This window comes from Mustelus asterias, chromosome 2, assembly GCF_964213995.1.
Source record: "Mustelus asterias chromosome 2, sMusAst1.hap1.1, whole genome shotgun sequence".
Lineage (NCBI taxonomy): Eukaryota > Metazoa > Chordata > Chondrichthyes > Carcharhiniformes > Triakidae > Mustelus > Mustelus asterias.
In genome coordinates, this window is record NC_135802.1 from 146,972,003 (window position 1) to 146,996,545 (window position 24,543).

Below are 24,543 nucleotides of genomic sequence, written 5' to 3' on the forward strand. Positions count from 1 at the left end.
TTAAATTCAATAAAAACATCTGGAATTGAAAGTCTAATAATAACCATGAAAGCATTGTCCTAAAAACCCATCTGATTCACTAATGTGAACTAATGCCCCTTTAGGGAAATAAATCTACCTACGTGGGACCCCAGGCCCACAGCAATGTGGTTGACTCTTAACTGCCCTCTGAAATGGTTTAGTGGTCTAGCAAGCCACTCAGTTCAAGGGCAATTAGTGATGGACAACAAATGCTGGCCCAGCCAGCAACGCCCACATCCCATGAAATATTTTTTTAAAGCGTGCTTATCGTGTTGGTCTACTAGTACTGTTATAAGTGTTGATTGTACACATGCAATTATACACATATCATGTGCACATACTTAATTCACACACATTGTGAGCAAAATGCCCCATGTTATATTACATCCAGTGAACTCTCCATTATATACTCTTAAGGGCAAATTGGCAGAATGTTGAGTCCCCGTGCTGCAGTCTGACAGATTTAGTACATCAATTCCCTATGAAGAAAAATAAAGCCAAGGACGATGCAAAGTCGAAAATTATTTTGTAAAAGTAATTTTGATGTCTCATAGAAACATAGAAAATAGAAGCAGGAGTAGGCCATTCGACCTTTAGAACCTGCTCCACCATTCATTTTGATCATAGCTGATCATCAAATTCAATATCCTGATCCCGCCTCCCGCCCACATATCCTTGATCCCTTTAGCCCCAGGGGCTATATCTAATTTCTTCTTGAAATCACACAATGTTTTGGCCTCAACTACTTGCTGTGGTAGTGAATTCCACACATTCACCACTCTCTGGGTGAAGAAATTTCTCCTCACCTCAGTTCTAAAAGGTTTACCCCTTATCCTCAAACTATGACCCCTAGTTCTGGACACCCCCCCCCACCATCGGGCGGCACGGTGGCACAGAGGTTAGCACAGCTGCCTCACAGGGTCAGGGACCTGGGTTCGATTCCCCATTTGGGTCCATGTGGAGTTGCACATTCTCCCCATGTCTGCATGGGTTTCCTCCGAGTGCTCTGGTTTCCTCCCACAGTCCAAAGATGTGTGGATTATGTGGATTGGCCATGCTAAATTGCCCCTTGGTGTCGGGGGACTACCTAGGGTTATGGGTATAGAGTCTGGGTGGTATTGTGGTTGGTACAGATTCAATGGGCCGAATGGCCTCCTTCTGCACTATAGGGATTCTGTGATTCTATCAGGAGCATTCTTTCTGAATCTACCCTGTCTGATCCTGTTAGAATTTTGTAAGTTTCTATGAGGTCCCATCTCACTCTTCTAAACTCCAGTGAATACAATCCTAACTGATTTAGTTTCTCCTCAAATGACAATCCTGCCATCCCAGGAATCAACCTGGTAAAACTTCGCTGTACTCCCTCTAAAGCAAGGACATCATTCCTCAGGTAAGGACACCAAAACTGCACACAATACTCCAGGTGTGGCCTCACCAATGCCTTATACAATTATAGCAAAACATCCCCATTCCTATACTGAAATCCTCTTGCTATGAAAGCCAATATACCATTTGCCTTTTTTATTGCCTGCTGTACCTGAACACTTACTTTCAGTAACTGATGCAGCAAGGTCTCACTGAATATCTACCTCTCTCAATTTACACCCATTCAAATAACAATTTGCCTTCCTATTATTGCTACCAAAGTGGATAACCTCACATTTATCCACATTATGCTGCATCTGCCATTCATATACCTACTCACTTAGCCTGTCCAAATCACACTGAAACATCTCTGCATCCTCCTCACAGTTCACCCTCCCACCCAACTTTGTATCCGTCTGCAAATTTGGACATAATACAATTAGTTCCCTCGTCCAAATCATGAATATATAATGTGAACAGTTGGAGTCCTAGCACAGATCCCTGCGGTCCCCCACTAGTTGCTGCCTGACAATTGGAAAAAGACCCATATATGCCAACTCTTTGCTTCCTATCTGCTAACCAGCTTTCTATCCATCTCAAGACACTACCCATAATCCAATGTGCTTTACATAGTAGTCTGTTATGTGAGACCTTGTAGAAAGCCTTCTGAAAGTCTAAATAAACCACATCAACTGGTTCTCCTTGGTCAACTCTACTAGTTACATCCTCAAAGAATTCCAATAGATTCATCAAGCGTGATTTCTCCTTTGTAAATCCATGTTGACTTTGTCTGATTATACAACTGTTTTCCAGTGTCAGCTTTTGTCCCATGAAAATATTAGCAGCCAATCAGAAAGATCAAAAACTGAAATGCAGATAAGAGGTTCCACTCTTTACCTAACTTACACACAGTACACGATCAGTTTAAATTCAAACGGTTAACTTTAAAACATGCAATTAATCAGAAAACCAGCCATCTTTATTTGCCAAGACATCAGACACATGGTCATTGAACCATACTTACAGAAACGAATGGAACAAACTAGGTCTCTGATTTGCATACACTATATAACCTGGAGGCAAGTTGGTGAAGGTAAGGTGGCATGTGGCTGCCCTTAAGGTCTGTTCATTGTTTTGCAAGCCTCCTGGGAGATTTCTGTGGACTCCTAGGGATCCCTAGACCCCAGCTTGAGAACCACTGGCCTACACTACTCAAATGAAGTCCTTTCACAGTAAAATACAAAGCAGTTGCTCCACAGTGAATTTAAAATATTTTTAATGAGATTGATTTATGGCTCAATTTGTCATATATTAAAATCTTCTATCTATGCGCACTTCCTGTAGATTTTTTTCTATTACAGTTTTCTGTGTTAATTTTTATAATGGAAACTGCCTGTGAAAACAGTCATGCCTAACAGTCAACCCTAACCCTAACCCTTCCACCCAATGCTGGTGCCGTACCACTTGCATTGGCAGGAAGATGCAATTACAATGTGACAAGTTAAACAAGTTAAGGGTGGCGCAGTGGCACAGTGGTGAACACTGCTGCCTGGGTTTGACTCCGGGCTTGGGTCACTGTCTGTGTGGAGTCTGCACTTTCTCCCCTTGTCTACGTGGGTTTCCTCTGGGTGTTCCAGTTTCCTCCCACAGTCTGAAAGACATCCTGGTTAGGTGCATTGGCCATGCTAAATTCTCCATCAGTGTACACGAACAGGCGCCGGAGTGTGGCGACTAGGGGATTTTCACAGTAACTTCATTGCAGTGTTAATGTAAGCCTATTTGTGACACTAATAAATACACTACCCAGGGAGTCTCCAATATAAATGTTGACTTAGGAAGTTATTACAAAAATATAACAAACAAGGACAAGATAGCTAAATGAAGTCTTCCCACCCAGATCCAATTATCCAGCACCGTCTCTAATAAAGACTATAGTTGGTCTTAACTGTCTGTGTGTGTTACAGGAGGTGATTAACTAGTATTAAGGTTAAAAAATCATTGGAAATCAATGACAAATAAGTTTTCATAAATAGCAATCTTCGAAGAACCATCACTTCGTAATTGGTTATCAAGATGCCCAGATAAAAATCAGCAATGGCAGATAAACATTTTAATGTTTATCTTCTTAAAACTTTGGTATAGGCTACCAGCTAAGTCTGAACATATCCTTGGCTGAATGATTTGAAGAACTGTTTAGATAAAACAAAGTAGTATTCACTAGTGTTGTACCAAAGGACGACCGTATAGCTAGACACTGTGATGTGCAGCATGGTCTAGACATGCCATTTCCAATTGGTACAATCCGTGTGAATTTCGATTTTATTTAGATTTATTTAAATGCACTCTTGATGGAAGATATACTGTGCTAAATATGTCACTTTTTAACATTTATAGCCATTTATATGATTGTACTTTAGTGCCTATTATATGAAACTTGAAAAGGTTTTGAAATGTGTAAGTCTCTCTGTACAGCTGGATTGTAGTCATATTTTTAATGGCACTTTTCATTAGTTTTTGAAATCTCTTCATACTGTATTTCTGCAGTCCAACCTGCCATGTCTTAGGTCATTTGCAAACTTCTTGTTTGGTATAAAGCAGAGCTGTCCAATATATTCGCTGCACATGGTTAATTGGAAATATAGATATGGCTAATGAAATAAAAACTAGTAATGGACACCATCATTGGGCGTGTGATCTCCATACTCATGAATGCATGAACTTTTTACTTTTGAGCATTTATTTTATGAAAAAGTAAAATGAAAAGCAGATTGTTGTGAGCGTGTTTGTTGGCTATTCAGTGGTGGGAGTCTTTTTAAGCAATGTGGTTCAGTGACAGCACTGAATCATTTGAGTCAGATTTCATGGGCTCAGCCCTAACTCTAGAGAGCTGAACACTTAATCCAAGTCACTACTCCAAGTGCAATACCCTGAGAATGCTGCACTGTCCGGGGGTGTCGTCCACTGTCTTTCAGATGAGACGTTAAACAGAGGCCATGTCTGTCCCCTCAAGTAAATGCTAAAGATCCCAAGGAACTACTTGAAGAAGAGCGGGGAGATGTCTTGTTGGCCGCGGCAATATTTACCCATGAAACAAATCTGACGCAAATCTTTGTCTCGTCACTGGACGCAGGTGAGGTTCCAGAGGATTGGAGGATAGCTAATGTGGTCCCGTTATTTATGAAAGGGTAGGAAGGATAACCCGGGTAATTATAGGCCGGTGAGCTTGACGTCCGTGGTGGGGAAGTTGTTGGAGAAGATTCTTAGAGATAGGATGTATGCGCATTTAGAAAGGAATAAACTCATTAACGATAGTCAGCATGGTTTTGTGAGAGGGAGGTCATGCCTCACTAACCTGGTGGTGTTTTTTGAAGAAGTGACCAAAATGGTTGACAAAGGAAGGGCCGTGGATGTTGTCTATATGGACTTTAGTAAAGCGTTTGACAAAGTCCCTCATGGTAGGCTAGTGAAAAAGGTTGGATCTCATGGGATAAAGGGGGAGGTGGCTAGATAGGTGGAGAACTGGCTTGGTCATAGAAGACAGAGGGTGGTAGTGGAAGGGTCTTTTTCTGGCTGGAGGCCTGTGACTAGTGGTGTACCGCAGGGCTCTGTATTGGGACCTCTGCTTTTTGTGATTTATATAAGTGATCTGGAAGAAGGAGTAGCTGGGGTGATCAGTAAGTTTGCGGACGACACAAAACTGGCAGGACTTGCAGATAGTGAGGAACACTGTCAGAGGCTACAGATGGATATAGATAGGCTGGAAATTTGGGCAAAGAAATGGCAGATGGAGTTCAATCCTGATAAATGCGAAGTGATGCATTTTGGTGGGAATAATGTAGGGAGGAGCTACACGATAAATGGAAGAACCATAAAGGATGTAGAGACGCAGAGGGACCTGGGTGTGCAAGTCCACAGATCTTTGAAGGTGACGTCACAGGTGGAGAAGGTGGTGAAGAAGGCATATGGCATGCTTGCCTTTATAGGACGGGGCATAGAGTATAAAAGTTGGGGTCTGATGTTGCAGATGTATAGAACGTTGGTTCGGCCGCATTTGGAATACTGCGTCCAGTTCTGGTCGCCACACTACCAGAAGGACGTGGAGGCTTTGGAGAGAGTACAGAGGAGGTTTACCAGGATGTTGCCTGGTATGGAGGGGCTTGGTTATGAGGAGAGATTGGGGAAACTGGGGTTGTTCTCCTTGGAAAGACGGAGGATGAGGGGAGACTTAATAGAGGTGTATAAAATTATGAAAGGCATAGATAGGGTGAACGGTGGGAAGCTTTTCCCCGGGTCGGTGGTGACGTTCACGAGGGGTCATAGGTTCAAGGTGAAGGGGGGGGGGAGGTTTAACACAGATATCAGAAGGACATATTTTACACAGAGGGTCGTGGGGGCCTGGAATGTGTTGCAGGGCAAGGTGGTGGAGGCGGACACACTGGGAACATTTAAGACTTATCTAGACAGCTATATGAACGGAGTGGGAATGGAGGGATACAAAAGAGTGGTCTAGTTTGGACCAGGGAGCGGCGCGGGCTAATTGTTCTTTGTTTCTCGTTTCAAGGCTTCATTCTATGATCATCTTGCTGGTGCCAGTACAGAGCGAGACTGCGGATAGTTGGGAACCTGTCTCGGGGGCAGGGAATTCATATGGTGTTCATGGAAGTGGAAATGAATAGGGTTGGGAAGCATTTTCCGATCAGGGCCAGTGTGATCTCCTGGACTCGTTTCGATCGCCTCAGGGGGTCGGAGAGGAATTTCCCAGATTTTTTTTCCCCATATTGGCCCTGGGGTTTTCACTCTGGGTTTTCGCCTCTCCCTGGAGATCACATGGTCTGGAATGGGGGGGGTAGGGGTGAGTTAATAGGTTGTGATGAACAAAGCATCATAGCTATGAGGGACAGCTCGGTGGATAGGATATTAGTATGTAGATAGGCTGGAAAATTGGGCGGGGATCCTGGATTCAGGATTCAATCCTGGACCGGGGAGCGGCACGGGCTTGGAGGGCCGAAGGGCCTGTTCCTATGCTGTTTTGTTCTTTGTAAATCAACAAGAACACATCTTATCTGGTCTTTATTCCATTGTTTATGGTGGCACTTTGTTGTGACTGCTGTAAATATCCACCAACAGTGACTATATTTTAAAGGCACTAAATTGGTTGTAAGACACTTTGCGGTGTCCCAAGGTTGCGAGAAGTGCCATATAATAGCAAGTTCTTTGTTTTTCTTTCATATGTGACGTACATCCATTTGTACCATGTGTAAGGTATTTTCTACTAAAATTAGTGACTATGGTTAAAATTGGAGCCATGTCTGTGATTAGTCTGTGACTTCTGTCGGACGACACCGTTTAAAATTTCACTCATGTCCAGCAGTGCTGGCATCAGGAACGTGTGCAGAGCAGGGAACTGCATCAAAGTAACAGAAACAAGTATTTGCAACAAATTGCAGATTGCACCAGTGATTTAACGTGAAACAGAATGATCATTTTACCCTGAATTTGCTTGCCATTTCCCCCACTCTTCCTTTCCCCACCCCAACTCCTGCACCGCTCCCACCATCGCTGTTCCTCCCGAACCCACCACCAAACCCCAGCCCCCTACCTTCCCGGAGCTTTGTCTGAAGTTCAGAGTTGGCAAACCGGGAAGACATTTCCAGCATACAAGGCCCCTACAATTCCCAAGTGTACAGAAAGCATGAATGGACTCTTCAGACAGGTTTTGAAATGTGAGAAAATATTACTTCGTAGAATTGTTACAGCACAGGAGGAGGCCATTCAGCCCATTGTGTCTGTGCAGGCCCCCCATAGGATGAATTTACCTAGTGTCACTCTCCCGTAGTCCTGCACATTCTTCCTTTACAGATAACAATCCAATTCCATCCTGAAAACCTCGATTAACCCTCCACCACAGTCTCAGGTAGTGAGTTACAGATCCTCACGTCACCATTGTTTCTTCTATCCATTGCCTTAAATCTGTACCCACTTGTTATTGATCCTTCTATCAGTGGGAACAGTTTCTCTCTACCTACTCTGTCCAGACCCATCATGATTTTGAATACCTCTATCGAATCTCCCCTCAACCTTCCCTCCAAGGAAAGCAGTCCAATATTTCTACGTAACTCAAGTTGCTCACCCCTGGGGCCATTCTCAAGAATCTTTCTTTGTATTCGCTGATGTCGTCACATCTTTCCTAAAGTGTGGTGCCCAGGACTGGACATAACGCTCCAGATCATACTAGTGTTCCTTACATGTTTAATATAAGACTGGATACCGTTTGCTTTATCAACCTGTCCTACCACCTTCAATTCACATATCCACCAGTTTCCTCTGCTCTTGATGCCATTTTAGAATTACATCCTTCATTTTATAGAAACGTACATAGATAATAGAAGCAGGAGGAGGCCATTCGGCCCTTCGAGCCTGATCCGCCATTCATTTTGATCATGGCTGATCATCAACTGCATATTCCCCCAGGCTTTGACATCCGTCCTAAAGTGTGTTGCCCAGAAGTGAGCACAATACTCTCGCTGAGGCCTAACCACTGATTTATAAAGCTTTAGCATAACTTCCTTTTCTGTACTCGGGGCCTCTCTGTTTTTAAGCCAACCTCTCAGATGTTTTAATTTATCAACAAATCACTGTCAAAGAGTTCTCCTTGCAAACCCTCCGATCGCTCTGTTCTTGTGTCCCAATAAAATGGTTCATTTAATTCATCTTGGTTCTCATTCTTCCATCCAACATGTATCCCTCTTCTGTGTTAAATTGAATCTGCCATTTCAACAGTATTTTTTTATTCGTTCATGAGATGTGGGCTCCACTGGCATAGCCAGCATTTGTTGTCCATCTCTAATTGCCCTTAAACTAAGTGGCTTGCTACACCATTGTAGAGGGCAGTTAAGAAAGAGTCAAAGGGAGAGGTGACGGCCTAGTGGTATTATCGCTAGACTATTAATCCAGAAACTCAGCTAATGTTCTGGGGACCCAGGTTTGAATCCCACCATGGCAGATGGTGGAATTTGAATTCAATAAAATATCTGGAATTAAGAATCTACTTTTGACCATGAGACCATTGTCAATTGTCTGAAAAACCCATCTGGTTCACTAATGTCCTTTAGGGAAGGAAATCTGCCCTCCTTACCTGGTCTGGCCTACATGTGACTCTAGAGTTGAGCAGTGTTGGTTTATTCTCAACTGCCCTCTGAACACGGGCAACTAGGGAATGGACAATAAATGCTGGCCAGCCAGTGATGCCCATGAATGAATAAAAAAAACACATTGCTGTGGGTCTGGAGTCATGTGTAGGCCAGACCTGGTAAGAACAGCAATTTCCTTTCCCTAAATGTCATTAGTGAACCAGAGGTTTATTTGGAATCATGAGCTTTCAGAGCGCTGCTCCTTCATCAGGTGAGTGGAGAGGTAGGTTTCACAAACACAGCATATATAGACAAAGACACAATTGCAAGATAATGGTTGGAATGCAAATCTTGCAATTTTGTCTTTGTCTATATATGCCGTGTTTGTGAAACATACCTCTCCACTCACCCGATGAAGGAGCAGCGCTCCGAAAGCTCGTGCTACCAAATAAACCTGTTGGACTTTAACCTGGTGTTGTGACACTTCTTACTGTGCCCACCCCAGTCCAACGCCGGCATCTCCACATCATTAGTGAACCAGATAGCATTTTTCTAAAACCACCATTGGTATTAGTTTCATGGTCACCATTCCTGATATATTCCAGATTTATTTACTGAATTCAAATCCCACCACGGCAGCTGGTGGGATTTGAACCCATTTCCCCAAGCATTAGCCGAGTCTCTGGATTACTAGTCTAAAGACCTTACCACTATGCCACCATCTCCCCTATGTATGTCTGTACCCACCAAAGTTTGTTAATTATTCTCAATGTTTACAATTACCAGTTTTACATTAATGGAACAAATTCGGTGAATTACCAATACTCTCCCACAATCTTCAAGTGTTGTTAGTGGGTGTCAGCACATTTCCTGTTCCTATATGCTATATTAAAATCAAACATTGTTTAACCCAGTTTCTCAGATATTTTAGATTGCTGTTCATCTCCCTTATATTTATCAACTGGTTGAAGATTTATTTTCTTTGTGTGATTGTAACAAATTTGGAAACTGATACTTTGAATGTGTATTTATACTTCTACCCCTAGGGTATCTTCCTTCCGAATCTCATAGCCCAGTATCATCAGTAAATTTTGCAGTATTACAAGCAGTCACCTCCAGTTTATTTATGAAGAAAATTCTGAAGCAAATCCTATAGTACAGTGGTTAGCACTGCTGTCTCACAGCGTCAGGGAGCCGCATTCGATTCCTGGTTTGGCTCACTGTCTGTGTAGAATCTGCACGTTCTCCCCGTGTCTACGTGGGTTTCCTCCGGGTGCTCTGGTTTTCTGCAATGTATCCACACCTTTTGATTGAAATGTACACAGCATACCAACTTTGTGCTGCCTGCTCATTATAATGATTTCTATACGAAGACACATTAACTGCGCTGGACATTGGCCACATGCAATGGCAAGAGGCTGATAAGGTGGTCAAGAAGACATACAGCATGCTTGCCTTCATCGGCCAGAGCATTGAGTTGGCAAGTTCTGTTACAGGGCGGCACAGTGGTTAGCACTGCTGCCTCACAGCGTCAGGGACCCGGGTTTGATTCCTAGCTTGGGTCACTGTCTGAGTGGAGTCTGCACGGTATCCCCGTGTCTGCGTGGGTTTCCTCAGGGTGCTCTGGTTTCCTCCGACAGTCCGAAGGACATGCTGGTTAGGTGCATTGGCCATGCTAAATTCTCCCTCCGTTTGTCCGAACAGGTGCCGTTGTGTGGCAGCTAGGGGATTTTCACAGTAACTTCATTGCAGTGTTAAGGTAAGCCTACTTATGACACTAATAAATAAACTGTAAACATATAACTCTGCTCTTGACTGTCTATGCCTGGGAAATAATACCTTTGCCCTTTATCATTGGGTTTTACACATTGGTGTAGGAGTTCCTCAGGGTGGTGTCCGAGGCCCAATCATCTTCAGCTGCTCATCAATGATCTCCCCATCAATCAGAAGTGGGGACGTTCGCTGAGGATTGCACAGTGTTCATTTACAACTCCCCAGATATTGAAACAGCCTGGAGACCCTTTAATATATTTTGAAACATTTGATCAGTGGGGTTAGAGGGAACTGGCAAAAAAAAGGACACCTAGTTCATTCTCAACATAACTGTCAAAATCAGAACGATATCTCTTTGAGTGTCCACTTTTCTCTCTTGTATTATTCTCTACAGATTTCACTCCTCTCTACATGATGTGGCTCTCCCAAAATATGCATTAGAAATTGTTTTTAAAATTCATTTATGGGATGTGGGCATCACTGGCTTGACCGGCATTTTATTGCCCATCCCTAACTGCCCTCCATTTCAGGGGCATTTGAGTCAACCACATTGTTGTGGCTCTGGAGTCACATGTCGGCCAGACCAGGGAAGGATTTCCTTCCCTGAAGGATATTAGTGAACCAGATGGGTTTTAACAATAATGGTCATCATTAGACTTCTAATTCCAGATTTTTATTTTATTCAAATTTCACTATCTGCTATGGTGGGATTTGAACCCAGTTCCCCAGCTCTTGCTCCGAGTCTCTTGATTAGAATTCCATTGACAATGCAACCACACCACTGCCTCCCCCTGATGTGTTAATGCAGTAGCAAGTCACCAAGAACAGCCACAAGGTGAGTATTTGCCATGAATTAAATATCCTGTCTGAAAATGAAAGAGTTTGAAACATGCAGAGCAAGTGGATTGGCATCCTAAAGAGGAAGACACAATAACATTCTGGGTTCAACCATTCACCATAACTCTGAGTCCACCCGGTCTTTCAGATGTTGGTTAACCTATTGTCTGTATCTAGGAGTTTGCATTTCTATTCAAGATTTCTTTCAATTAATTATTTTTAACGAAGCATTTGTGCTCTGATTGCAGGAGGGCTAAATTCAGTTTCAATTTATATTGCTTGCGCAATAGGAAATTGCAGGAATAGATTTGGATACAAGACAAGGGATTGGCTGATCTGATGGCTTAAAGCATTCTCCTTTGTCCCCTGTGACCTGGGTTTGAATCCAGTGCAAACTGGTGGGATAAACAACTTCTTTCTTGGAGGGCTGCGGAGTTCGTGTGCCAGCCAGCTACTCAAAAACCCCTAGGCCAATTGTATTGCTTATTGCTGCCGCAGTTCAAGAGGATACAATACTTAATAGTCCAAGTATAAAACGAGGCCAAGCCAGCTCCTAGCAACAGAGAGAGCCTGCAGAGAAAGGGAAAGAAGCAAAACAAAGGGTGAAAGCTGTAGAAATTCTCATTATTTCCAGCATGTGGACACAATGCACAAAATTGGCAACAGATTGAAAGTGTTACTTAGAATAGAGAGATCACAGAATCATACAGCACAGAAGGAAATCATTCTGCCCAAGATACCAATGCTGGCTCTTGGAAAGAGCTGTCCAGTTAGCACGACTGAACATAAAGTTTAAAGTTTATTTATTAGTCACAAGTAAGGCTTACATTGACGCTGCAATGACGTTACTGCAAAATTCCCCTAGTCGCCACACATGCATATTCAGGTCAATGCACTTAACCAGCACATCTTTCAGAATGTGGGAGGAAACCGGAACACCCGAAGGAAACCCATGCAGACACGGGGAGAATGTGTAAACTCCATACAGCCAGGAATCGAACCTGGGTCCCTGGCATTGTGAGGCAGCAATGCTAACCACTGTGCCACCATGCCGCCCAACATCTATCCAATAGCCACACAATGAAAATGATGAGAAATGAGATTAAAGCACAGTGATTTGGGAAGGGGTAGACTTTGAAATCCTGACCAACATTGTGGCAGTTTAAGTGAGAGAATTAGCACCACACTTGAATTGTCTCGTACTTTTCTTGCAATTTTTAAGTTCAAAGCGGGTCCTCCAGGTCCAGATGGAATTCCCACCCGCTGCTAATCAATGCAGGGTTGCATTCCCTGATGACTCTGGATGGCGGGGGTGAAGACCCCATCACAAGCCACAAAAACAAAGTTATAGGTCAGTCATCTGTAGGACACAAAGGGTCAAGTTTAACACCAACTCATGTAATGGTTGAGACATGTCTTATTAAACACACATCTTATTTGAAAGTTCAATATGTCTGTAAATGCAGAACTGGGGGGGCAGCTCACAGTCCTGTCATCCTCCTATCACTTCTTCAGTTGTATACATGCAACTGGAGATCTTCCATAGGGAGATCATCCAAAACCCATTTTTACATTTGAATCACTGCTAACTCCTGTCAGCATCTAATTCAAATAACCTGAGTGTGAAAAAGACTTGAACACACCCAGCAACCCCACACATGCACACTCACCCACACACACGCTAAGACTGCCCGACCACAGACAGAAGCTGATGCAGACACTCTCAACACAAATGGTTCGATTCTGGCCTTGGGTCATGGCTCTCCTCCTGTCTGCGTGAGTTGCATGCAGACTCTCGCAATACATGCAGTGAGACACATGCAGACACTCCCAACACACACGCCGACACACAGACAATACCAGCAGACACTGCCAAAACTCACATGGCAACATACATGCACACATTCCCAACACACATGAACTGACACAGACACTGCCAGCACACACGCAGGCACTGCCAAACACGCAGACACGGCCAACACAAGTGCTGACACACAGGCAGACATTCCCAACACATGAGCCCACACACATGCAGACACTGCCAGACCCATGTCAATATATGCAGACACTGTCAACACGTGCCAGCATGCATGCACTGACACTCCTGATGCACACGCAGACACTCCCAAACATGTGACAACATGCATGCGGACACTCCCAACATACATGAACTGACATACAAGCAGGCACTGCCAACATACATAAAGATACTCCCAACATTCACGTGCCAACACACATGCAGACACTGTCAACACGTGTGCCAACACACACACAAAGACACTCCCAACACACAGACACACTCAGCCACACAAGCACCCACCAACAGACAGCTCACTAACACACACACACTCATGGACATGCTCACCAACATACACACACTAACACAAAGACACACACTGTCATAGAATCATATAATTCCTACAGTGCAGAACGAGTCTCTCCTTCCCAGGCCTTATCACACATGTCCATAACCCCATGTATTTACCCCACTAATCCCCACAACCCTGACATGAGCTGACACACATGCAGGCACTCCCAACACAAGTGTGCCGATACACAAGCAGGCACTGCCAACGAACATGCAGACACTGCTAACACACACGTGCAAACACACATGCAGACACTAAGGGGCAATTTATCACGGCCAATCCACCTAACCTGCACATCTTTTGACTGTGGGAGGAAACCGGAGCCCCCGGAGGGAACCCACGCAGACAGGGGGAGAGCCATGACCCAAGGCCAGAATCGAACCCGGATCCCTGGAGTTGAGACAGCAGTACTAACCACTGTCCCACTATACTCCCCTTCACCCACACACACTGACCCCCACATACTCACCAATGGACAGACACACACTGTTACCCACACGCACTCACCCACACACACACTCACAAAGGGACAGACACACACTCTTACCCACACACAAACAGACACACACACACTGTTATCCACACGCAGACACTCACCCACTCACAAACGGACAGACACACACTGTTACCCACTCACAGACACTCACCCTCACACACACTCACAAACGGACAGACACACACTGTTACCCACGCGCAGACACTCACCCACACACACGCTCACCAACACACAGCACAGGCGGTGCAGGGGCAGCACAGTGGCAGAGTGGTTAGCACGGCTGCCTCTCAGCGCTAGGGACCTGGGTTCGATTCCCGGCTTGGGTCACTGTCTGTGTGGAGTCTGCATGGGGTCATGGTTCTCCCCGTGTCTGCGTGGGTTTCCTCCAAGTGCTCTGGTTTCACAGTCCAAAGATGTGCTGGTTAGGTACATTGGCCATGCTAAATTCTCCCTCAGTATACCTGAACAGGCGATGAAGTATGGCGGCTAGGGGATTTTCATAGTAACCTCATTGCAGTGTTAATGTAAGCCTATTTGTGACACTAATAAATAAACTTTAAACTTTTTTTTCAACAGACACTGTTACCAACATGCAGATACCCACCCACACACATATACACTCACCAACAGACCGACACACACTGTTACTCACATGCAGACACACACACACTCACCAAAGACAGACATACACTTACCCACATGCAGACGCTCACACACACATCAACATACTCACCCGCGCACACACGCAGATACTCACCAGCAGACATTCCCAGGCAGATAAACACAGCACATTGCCCCTGGGAGCGACAGAAGCTGAAACCCTCCCGCACAGTGGGTGTGAGGCCGGGCTGGAAATCCCCCCCTGGGGAAACCCCCATGTAAGGACAATTCGCTACTCCGCGTTCTCCCTGCAACATCAGTGTGTCAATTTCCCCGCCTGAGTGACAGCCGCCTCCGCCAATGGGTGGCCCATTTCCGGGATTGGGGCTGCAGGCGGAGAGGCCAATGGGCTGTGCCCACCGTCTGCTCCCCTGTCCCAGGCTAAGGCTGCCTCGACCCTACCTGCCTGTGCGGAGACGCCGAGGAGTAGCTGTGAGTAATTGGGGGGGGCTGATCCGAAACCCTTGCCTTGTCCCAGGTACCATTCACAAAGCAAAAAGTCGATCCTTGTGTGCCAAAGCTGACTCTTGTACATTTCAGTCTCTGGACGATGCTACCTCCCTCCCCTTGTACTCAGACTGGCGACCGTGCGACGATCTTTTATGCTTTTCTACATCGCTCGGGTTGCCCATGACACAAAACAGGATGCAGTGTCAGGGGTTTGATTCTGAGCTGCAAGGTGCCTGGTTCAGACTGGGGTGTGAGAGGTTGGATTAAGAGTTGTTTGTGCTTTAAGAGGTCCTTGTTGCATTTTTAAAAAATATGTACACTTTTAGTCTTCCTTCACTGTAGCTTGCGATGTAAATGTGGAAATGCTTGTGGTACAAGACACACACAGGTAGAATGGTCACCAGTCTCGACTGCCATAATTTCCTGGGTTAACCATTAAACCCGTGTAAACCCATTGTAAAGGCAAAATACTGCAGATGCTGGAATCGAACAGAAAGGGCTGGGAAATTCTCAGCAAGAAAGACAGTGTCTGTGGCGAGAGGAGCAGCGGCTGCCTCGGTGCTTCTAACATTGCATACAAAGCAAATGGAAACTGGTACAAGTTCTGAGTTTGATTGCTGGACTGGTATTAATCCGCTCTGGGGCACTTATTGCAGTTGGTTTTGGAGGTTCTCAGCTGAGTAGGAGGGGTAGGGCAACATTGGCCAGGGCTTTGGTTTATCCGGTGCTGCTTCCTTGTAACATCACAGGTGAACTTGAGATCAGGGCAAATTGAAGCCCAGTCTGTGACGAATGAATTTGGCCTCCTTTCACACATTTATCAGGGAGATTAATACTGCTCGGAGGCGTTTCCTCTCTTACTGGTAACGTCCTCTGCAGGCCACAGGTCAAAAACTCTCCATTTGGGGGAGCGGTTGTACTAACTCACTTTCTCTGTACAACAATCACAGTGTGTAATTTATATCATTGACCTTCATGTAGAACCACACCCCAAGAAGGGGTTAGGAGCAGTGAGATTACTTCTCATGTGGAGGAGACCCATTTATCCACCTAAAATTAAAAGTAAACAAATAGGGGGTGGTGTCAGAGAGCATTTTTTTAATGCAGCAGAGTGTCTCAAATGAACCTTCCAATTATAGAAAGGATATTATTAAACTAGAAAGAGTGCAGAAGAGATTTACTAGGATGCTACCGGGACTTGATGGTTTGAGTTATAAGAGGCTGGATAGACTGGGACTTTTTTCTTTGGAGCGTAGAAGACTGAGGGGTGATCTTATAGAGGTCTATAAAATAATGAGAGGCATAGATCAGCTAGATAGTCAATATCTTTTCCCAAAGGTAGGGGAGTCTAAAACTAGAGGGCATAGGTTTAAGGTGAGAGGGGAGAAATACAAAAGGGTCCAGAGGGGCAATCTTTTCACACAGAGGGTGGTGAGTGGAACGAGCAGCCAGAGGTAATAGTAGAGGCAGTTACAATTTTGTCTTTTAAAAAGCATTTAGACAGTGTAATGGGTAAGATGGGTTTAGAGGGATATGGGCCAAATGCGGGCAATTGGGACTAGCTTAGGTGTGTTTAAAAAAAAAAGGCTGCATGGACAAGTTGGGCCAAAGGGCCTGTTTCTATGCTGTAAACTTCAATGACGCTATGACTCGCGTCAGGGTTTTATCAGGCAAGGATATTACAGAATATGGAAACATGGGGGATAACTGAAGTTAAAATAAAGACCAGGTGTAATCCAGTTAAATAACAGAGAATTATTAAGGGGCTGAATGGCCTCTTCCTTTTTATATTCCTCTTAATTAGGAGGAGGAAGGAAAACACCCAAATTATTCCAAACTGGAATCAAAGGCAAATACTCAACATGTTTGATCTCATGTGAAGAATTGCCCTTTGTCATCATCCCTGCAGAATCCTGTTTTAAATGAAGGTAGATTGGAATAAGTCAGTTATCATCTTATTGTTCTTGTCTTTGCATTTAAGAAAATGTGCAGCAACAGCAGAAATAACTAGTTCATGTTCAAATTAGGAAATGTGACTCTTTATTAATTCTTGGAACTTGAGCGTGGCTGGTTAGATCAGCATTTATTGCCCCACCCTTGTTGTTTCTTAGTTCTGCTCCTATTTCCCATCATATCCAATCCAAGCTCACCTTGTCCATGAAATACACTCCCTGCTCTCTAGAACCTGTTCCCATCAGACAGCTGATGACCCACTTTCCCTTCTCAGCCCCTGTAAAGCTGGTGTTATTAATGGTTCCCTCCCTTGGGTACTGTTCCCATCAAATCTGCTGCATTCATTCCTCTTCTCAAAAAGCAAACACTAGACTCCGGTGTCTTTGTTAACAATCGTCTCCTCTCTAACTTCCTTTGACTTTATAAACTGCCTGAAAGTGTGGGGACCTATCAAATCTGTGCCTATTTCTCAAACGGGTCCCCACCACTGAAACGTCCCAATCAAAGTAATAAATGGTATGCTGCGTGATTGTGACAGTGACAAAATATTTCTGATGCATCTTCAACCTTTGAGGTGGTTACCACACCATCGTCCTCCAACATCCCCTCTGACACTTGGGTGCGAGTAAGCTTGTCTGGTTTGATTCTTATCTATCTAATCGTAGCCAGAGAATCACCTGTAATGGTTTATTTTCCCACTCTCACTCCGTCTGGAATCCCTGAAGGATCTATCCTTGGCCCCTTTGTATTTCTCATCCATATTGTTGCCCCTTGATGGTATTACCTAAGAACACAATTTCAGGCTCCACATCTACATTGACACTCAACTGTGCCTCACCACTACCTCTCTTGATGCCTCCACTTTCCCTGATTTGTCCCACTGCTTGTCCCACATTCTGAAATGGATGAGGAGTAATTTTGTCTAACTGAATAATGAAATAATGAAGTGTATCCCAGGATGTTGTGGGAGGCAAGGGAGGAAATTGCACAGATATTTGAATCGTCGACAGCCACAGGTGAGGTGCCTGAAGATTGGAGGGTGGCAAATATCATGCCTTTGTTTAAAAAAGGTTGTAGGGAAAAGTCTGGGGACTACAGGCCGGCGTAAGTTGTTAGAAGGCATTCTGAGAGACAGAATACCTTCTCACAGGCTTTTGATTGACAGAACATTTAATCTACAGGCATTTAGAAAGGCAAGGACTAATTAGGGGCAGTCAACATGGCTTTGTGAGTGGAAAATCATGTCTCACAAATTTGATTGAGTTTTTTGAAGGGATAACCAAGAAGGTCGATGAGGGCAGTGCATTTGATGTTGTCTACATGGACTTTAGCAAGGCCTTTAACAAGGAACCACATGGTAGGTTGTTGCATAATGTTAAATCTCACGAAATCCAGGGTGAGGTAGCCAAATGGATACAACATTGGCTGGATGACAGAAGAAAGGGAAGGGTAGTTGTAGAGGGTTGTTTTTCAAACTGGAGGCCTGTGACCAGCGGTGTGCCTCAGGGATCGGTGCTGGGTCCACTGTTATTTGTCATTTATATTAATGATTTGGATGAGAATTTAGGAGGCATGGTTAGTAAGTTTGCAGATGACACTAAGATTGATGACATAGTGGACAGTGAAGAAGGTTATCGAGGATTGCAGCGAGATCTTGATCAATTGGGCCAGTAGGCTGACGAATGGCAGATGGAGTTTAATTTAGATAAATGCGAGGTGATGCATTTTGGTCGATCAAACCAGGGCAGGATTTACTCAGTTAATGGTAGGGCATTGGGGAGTGTTATAGAACAAAGAGATCTAGGGGTACAGGTTCATAGCTCCTTGAAAGTGGAGTCACAGGTGGAAAGAGTAGTGAAGAAGGCATTCAGCATGCTTGGTTTCATTGGTCAAAACATTGAATACAGGAGTTGGAATGTCTTGTGGAAGTTGCACAAGTCATTGGTAAGGCCACACTTGGAATACTATGTACAGTTCTGGTCACCCTATTATAGAAAGGATATTATTAAAAAGAAAGTGTGGAGAAAAGATTTACTAGGATGCTACCGGGACTTGAGGGCTTGAGTTATAAGGAGAGGCTGGATAAACTACTGGGACTTTTTTCTCTGGAGTGTAGGAGGCCGAGGGGTGATCTTATAGAGGTCTATAAAATAATGAGGGGCATAGAGCAGCTAGATAGTCAATATCTTTTCCTAAAGGTAGGGGAGTCTAAAACTGGCGGGCATAGGTTTAAGGTGAGAGGGGAGAGATACAAAAGAGTCCAGGGGGCAATTTTTTCACACACAGGGTGGTGAGTGTCTGGAATAAGCTGCCAGCGGTAGTAGTAGAGGTGGGTACAATTTTATCTTTTAAAAGGTTATATGGCTAAAATGGGTATAGTGGGATGTAGGCCAAACGTGGGTAATTGGGACTAGCTTAGTGGTTAAAAACAAAGGGGTGGCATGGATAAGTTGGGCTGAAGGGCCTGTTTCCATGCTGTAAACCTCTATGACCTCCCTCTAAATCAGCCAAGTAGTCACAGAGCTGGAAGAGCTTTGGGTCTTCGGCAAAATGATGCTGGAATCTGGAAATCCCATGCCTGAATCCATCACATATTTACTCCGGGGGAGGAGGGGGGAGGGTGGAACCTTGTGGGAATTGAGACCACTTCTGGAGTGTTGTACAGCATTGGTCTTTTATAGAAAATAGAAGCAGGAATAGGCCATTTAGCCCTTCGAGCCTGCTCCACCATTTATTTTGATCATGGCCGATCAGCAAATTCAATACCCTGTTCTGGCGTTTCACCACCCCCCCAGCCCCCCATAACCCTTGATCCCTTTGGCCTCAAGGAGCTATACCTTGAGGAGAGATGTAAATAAATGCATTAGAAGCAGTTCAAAGAAGGGTTGGAAGACTAAAATCAGGAATAGGTGGCTAATGAAGAAAAGTTGGAGAGGCTACGTTTGCATCCACTATAGTTTAGAAGAGTAAGAGATGACTTGATTGAAATCTTTAAGATCCTGAGGGGTACTGACAGGGTGGATGTGGAGAGGATGTTTCCTCTTGTCAGAGATTCTAGAACAATTTTTAAAAATAAGGGGTCGCTCATTTAAGACAGAGATGCAGAGAATTTGTTCTGAGAGTCATGAGTCTCTGAAACTCTTTCTCAAAAGGCAGTGGAAGGAAATTCTTTGAATATTTTCAAGGCAGAGTTAGATAGATTCTTGATTAACAAGATGGGGGTGAAAGGTTATCAGGGGAGGCGATGCCCTAGTGTTATTATCGCTAGACTATTAATCCAGAAACTCAGCTAATGTTCTGGGGACCTGGGTTCGAATCCCGCCACGGCAGATGATGAAATTTGAATTCAATAAAAAATATCTGGAATTAAAAATCTGATGACCATTAAATCATTGTCAATTGTCGAAAAACCCACCTGGTTCACTCATGCCCTTTAGGGAAGGAAATCTGCTGTCCTTACCTGGTCTGGCCTACATGTGACTCCAGAGCCACAGAGATGTGGTTGACTCTCAGCTGCCTTCCAAGGGCAAATACTGGCCAGCTAGCGACGCCCATGTCCCACAGATTAATTTTTTAAAAAGAGGAGGCAGGAATGTGGGGTTGAAGTTACAATTGGATCAGCCATGATCTTATTGAATGGTGGAACAGGCTCAAGGGGCTGAGTGACCTACTGCTCCTAATTCATATGTTCATATTTTGCACATTTGCAGTTTATGGAGGGAGCAGCATGTTTAAATGTGCAGCTGCCTTGACTCAGAAGTAATTTTCCTCACGCAGGTTTCTGAAACATATCTCAAGGGCTTCAGGCGTTTGAGGGAAATGTCTGAACCTGGTTCTTTGGAAAGGTTAGGTAGCCTTTGGGAGTGATGTAGTTGTCCTTTTGCGGAGGTTTACCATATCCCTTTCAGATTGTTAACAGTCAATGTTAATATGTGTAAAAGGTGGATAAGCTTTGCAGAATTATCATGTGTTGAGACATTTAAATCCCCTTTCATGCTGTAACTCTCAGTTGGAAAAAAGATCAGTGCTTACAATTTCAATAGCTATTTGTTGACACAAGATGGTTATCATTATGGGATTAGTGCTGCTGGCGGCCATGTCATTAGCTTCCGAGGCCCTTCCTGCGTCTTTCTGCCTTCCTAACCCTTTCTCGTCCTTCAAGCCACTCCTTAAAGCCCCTTTGGCTAAAATCGTTGTTAACCTGCCCGGGTACCTTTTCATGCAGCTGTGCGCCAAAGTTTGTTTTGAACAAGCTGTGATGTGTAGTGCCTTGGGGTGTTTTGCTACATTAAAGGTGCTATAGCAATGCAAGTTTTTGTTGCTGTTGCCCTTGAGAAAGTGATTGTGGGCTTTCGTCTCGAACTGCAGCAGTCCTCGTAGTCCAACAGTGCTGTTAGATAGGGATTTCCGATTTTTGACCCAGTGCCAATGTAGGAACAGATAAACCTGCAGGTGATATTGTTCCCATACACCTACTGCCCTTTCTCGCCCGTGTGGTGGACGGTGCTGAAGGGTTTAGTTACTGGATCGGAAGAAAATCTATCCCCCAGTCTGAGTAGTACAAAGCTAAATATATAGCAACTGCCCCATTCTAGATCAGCTAACTCTGTACAGATTAATGAAGAAAAGGGACTTGCGCATGAAAAACCAACTACCTCAGGCATTCCAAAGTACTTTGCAGTCAATGAAATATTTTTGAAGTCTCTCCAATGTAGAGAAATGCAACAACCAATTTGCATTCAACGAGGACTCTCAAACCACAATGTGATCATGGTCAGATCTGTTTTATTTAGTGATATTGCTTTTGAGTAACTGTTGGTCTGTTCACTGAGGGAAGTTCCCCATTCCTTCCTGGAAAGATTGTAATCAGATCCTTTATAGCCACTTGAAAGGGCAAATGGGGCCTTGGTTTAAACAACATTTTGTGACCTGGAATCAAACTGGGACTTATCTAGTCTGTGTTACTCTGCATGATGTGGAGATGCCGGCGTTGGACTGGGGTAAACACAGTAAGAAGTCTCACAACACCAGGTTAAACTCCAGCAGGTTTATTTGGTAGCAAAAGCCACAAGCTTACGGAGCCTTAAGCTCACCTGAAGAAGGAGCTTAAGACTCCGAAAGCTTGTGGCTTTTGCTACCAAATAAACCTGTTGGACTTTAACCTGGTGTTGTTAAACTTCTTACTGTGTTTACTCTGCGTGGTCAAACTCGCCACTGAAGAACCTGCAAAGTTGAAAGTTTGTAATTCACCTGACGGAAAGGAGAACAACCTTGTGTACCCTTCAATTTTTTTCATTTCGAATCCTGCGACCACATTTAAAGTGGAAGTTCCCTGTTACTCTGTAATTGAAACGTTCTACTCTGTCTGCTTTGGCGAATTATTAGTTGGATTTTTTAGCCCCCCGTCAGGGTGCGTTTTGAGATGGGTAGGTGGGGAAATTTGTATTTCTGGTTGACATGCTTGTTTGCCGGTTCCATCTCTCGCCTACTGCAATCGAGTTGTGGGTGATTGGGAGATATAATGTAATCATTAGTGGTTGGGGTTGAAGTGATATTTTTGTTTGCCCATAATGCGCCACTAGGTTTTGCGTGCGTGTGTCTGTAGGGGGGAAACACACTGAGACTCTGATGTGCTACATGTGCAATGGAACAACATGTATAATTCCATATCCTGTTGTCTCCCCCCCCCTCCCACCTGTTGAGCAAATATTCAATGTAGAGACCAGTTGGATAGCACCTAAAAATTAATCTGCAATGTATCCACACCTTTTGATTGAAATGTACACAGCATACCAACTTTGCGTTGCCTGCTCATTATAATGATTTCTATACGCAGACACATTAACTGCACTGGGCATTGGCCACATGATAAGGTGATCAAGAACGCACACAGCATGCTTGCCATCATCGGCCGGAGCATCGAGTATAAAAGTTGACAAGTTCTGTTACAGGGCAGCATGGTGGCACAGTGGTCAGTACTGCTGCCTCACAGTGTCAGGGACCCGGGTTCGATTCTCAGTTTGGGCCACTGTCTGTGCGGAGTCTGCATGTTCTCCCCATGTCTGCATGTGTTTCCTCCGGGTGCTCCGGTTTCCTCCCACAGTCCAAAAGACTTGCTGGTTAGGTACATTGGCCATGCTAAATTTTCCCTCGGTGTACTCGAACAGATGACGAAGTGTGGCGACTAGGGGATTTTCACAGTAACTTCATTGCAGTGTTAATGTAAGCTTACTTGTAACACTAATAAATAAACTTTAAAACTTTAAGCTGTTTAAAACTTTAGCTAGGCCACATTTAGAATATTGTGTGCAGTTCTGGTCGCACACTACCAGAAGGACGTGGATGCTTTGGAGAGGGAGCAAAGAAGATTTACCAGGTTGTTGCCTGGTCTGGAGGGTTTTTGGGTTCAGGAGAGTTTGGATAAACTCGGATTATTTTCACCAGAAAGACAGAGGCTGAGGAGCGATCTGATAGAGGTCAACAAAATTATGAGAGGCATAAATAGGTGGATAGTCAGAGGCTTTTTCTCCAAGCTGGAAAGATCAACTACGAGAGGGCACAGGTTGAAGGTGAGAGGGGGTAAGTTTAGGGGAGACGTGCATGGAAAGTTTTTCACACGGAGGGTGGTGGGTGGCTGGAACGCATTGCCAGTGGAGGTGGTGGAAGCAGGCACATTAGCAAAGTTCAAGGCATATCTTGATAGACACATGAACAGGAGATGAACAAAGGGATAGAAAAGTTTAAAGTTTATTTATTAGTGCCACAAGTAGGCTTACATTAACACTGCAATGAAGTTACTTTGAAAATCCCTGAGTTGCCATACTCCGGCCGGCACCTGTTCGGGTACACTGAAGGAGAATTTAGCCTGGTTAATGCACCTAATCAGCACGTCTTTCGCTCTGTAGGAGGAAACTGGAGCACCCAGAGGAAACCCATGTAGACTCCACACAGACAGTGACCGAGGTTGGGAATCAAACCCGGGTCCCTGACACTGTGAGGCAGCAGTGCTAACCACCGCGCCACCGTGTGGCCCCAATGTATGGGTAATAAGTAGTGGGTCTAAATAAGGATTGGGAATTGGTGCAGGCTTGGTGGGCCAGAGGGCCTGTTCCCGTGCTATATTGTTCTTTGTTCCTTGTAATTTATAGCCCCTTTGAAAGCTAGCTAGCGTGGAAGATCAGACTGTATCTCTATGACTGTGGGTTGTGTACAGGGTGTCAGGGCAGTGCAGCACTCTGTCCTTCAACAGATTGCTGTTGTGCCACCTTAGGACAGTGGAGTGGCTCCACGGAGCAGAAACCTACAGTCCTCTCTCTGAAAGATACCATTCCATCCCTGCCATTCCGTCAGTGCCTTGCGTTGTCTGTTGGCCAACCCCAGATTGCTGTCCTTCAGACCCAGGACTGCTCGAAATCTTTCCTTCAGTGAAAGTCTTCTATCGACAACCACTGGAGTTTCAGGTGCTTAGGACTGGCATGAAGTATGAGTG

The 24,543-nt window shown here is 44.5% G+C and overlaps 1 protein-coding gene across 1 annotated transcript in view; it reads left to right on the plus strand.

Annotated features, from left to right (window-relative positions):
- The first annotated feature begins 14,980 nt into the window (after positions 1-14,980).
- Positions 14,981-24,543, plus strand: part of tppp (tubulin polymerization promoting protein) — a 39,003-nt gene continuing 29,440 nt past the window's right edge. The window contains exon 1 of the mRNA XM_078198229.1: positions 14,981-15,083. The gene's annotated coding sequence lies outside the window, so the exon portion shown is untranslated. The remainder of the gene's footprint in view (positions 15,084-24,543) is intronic.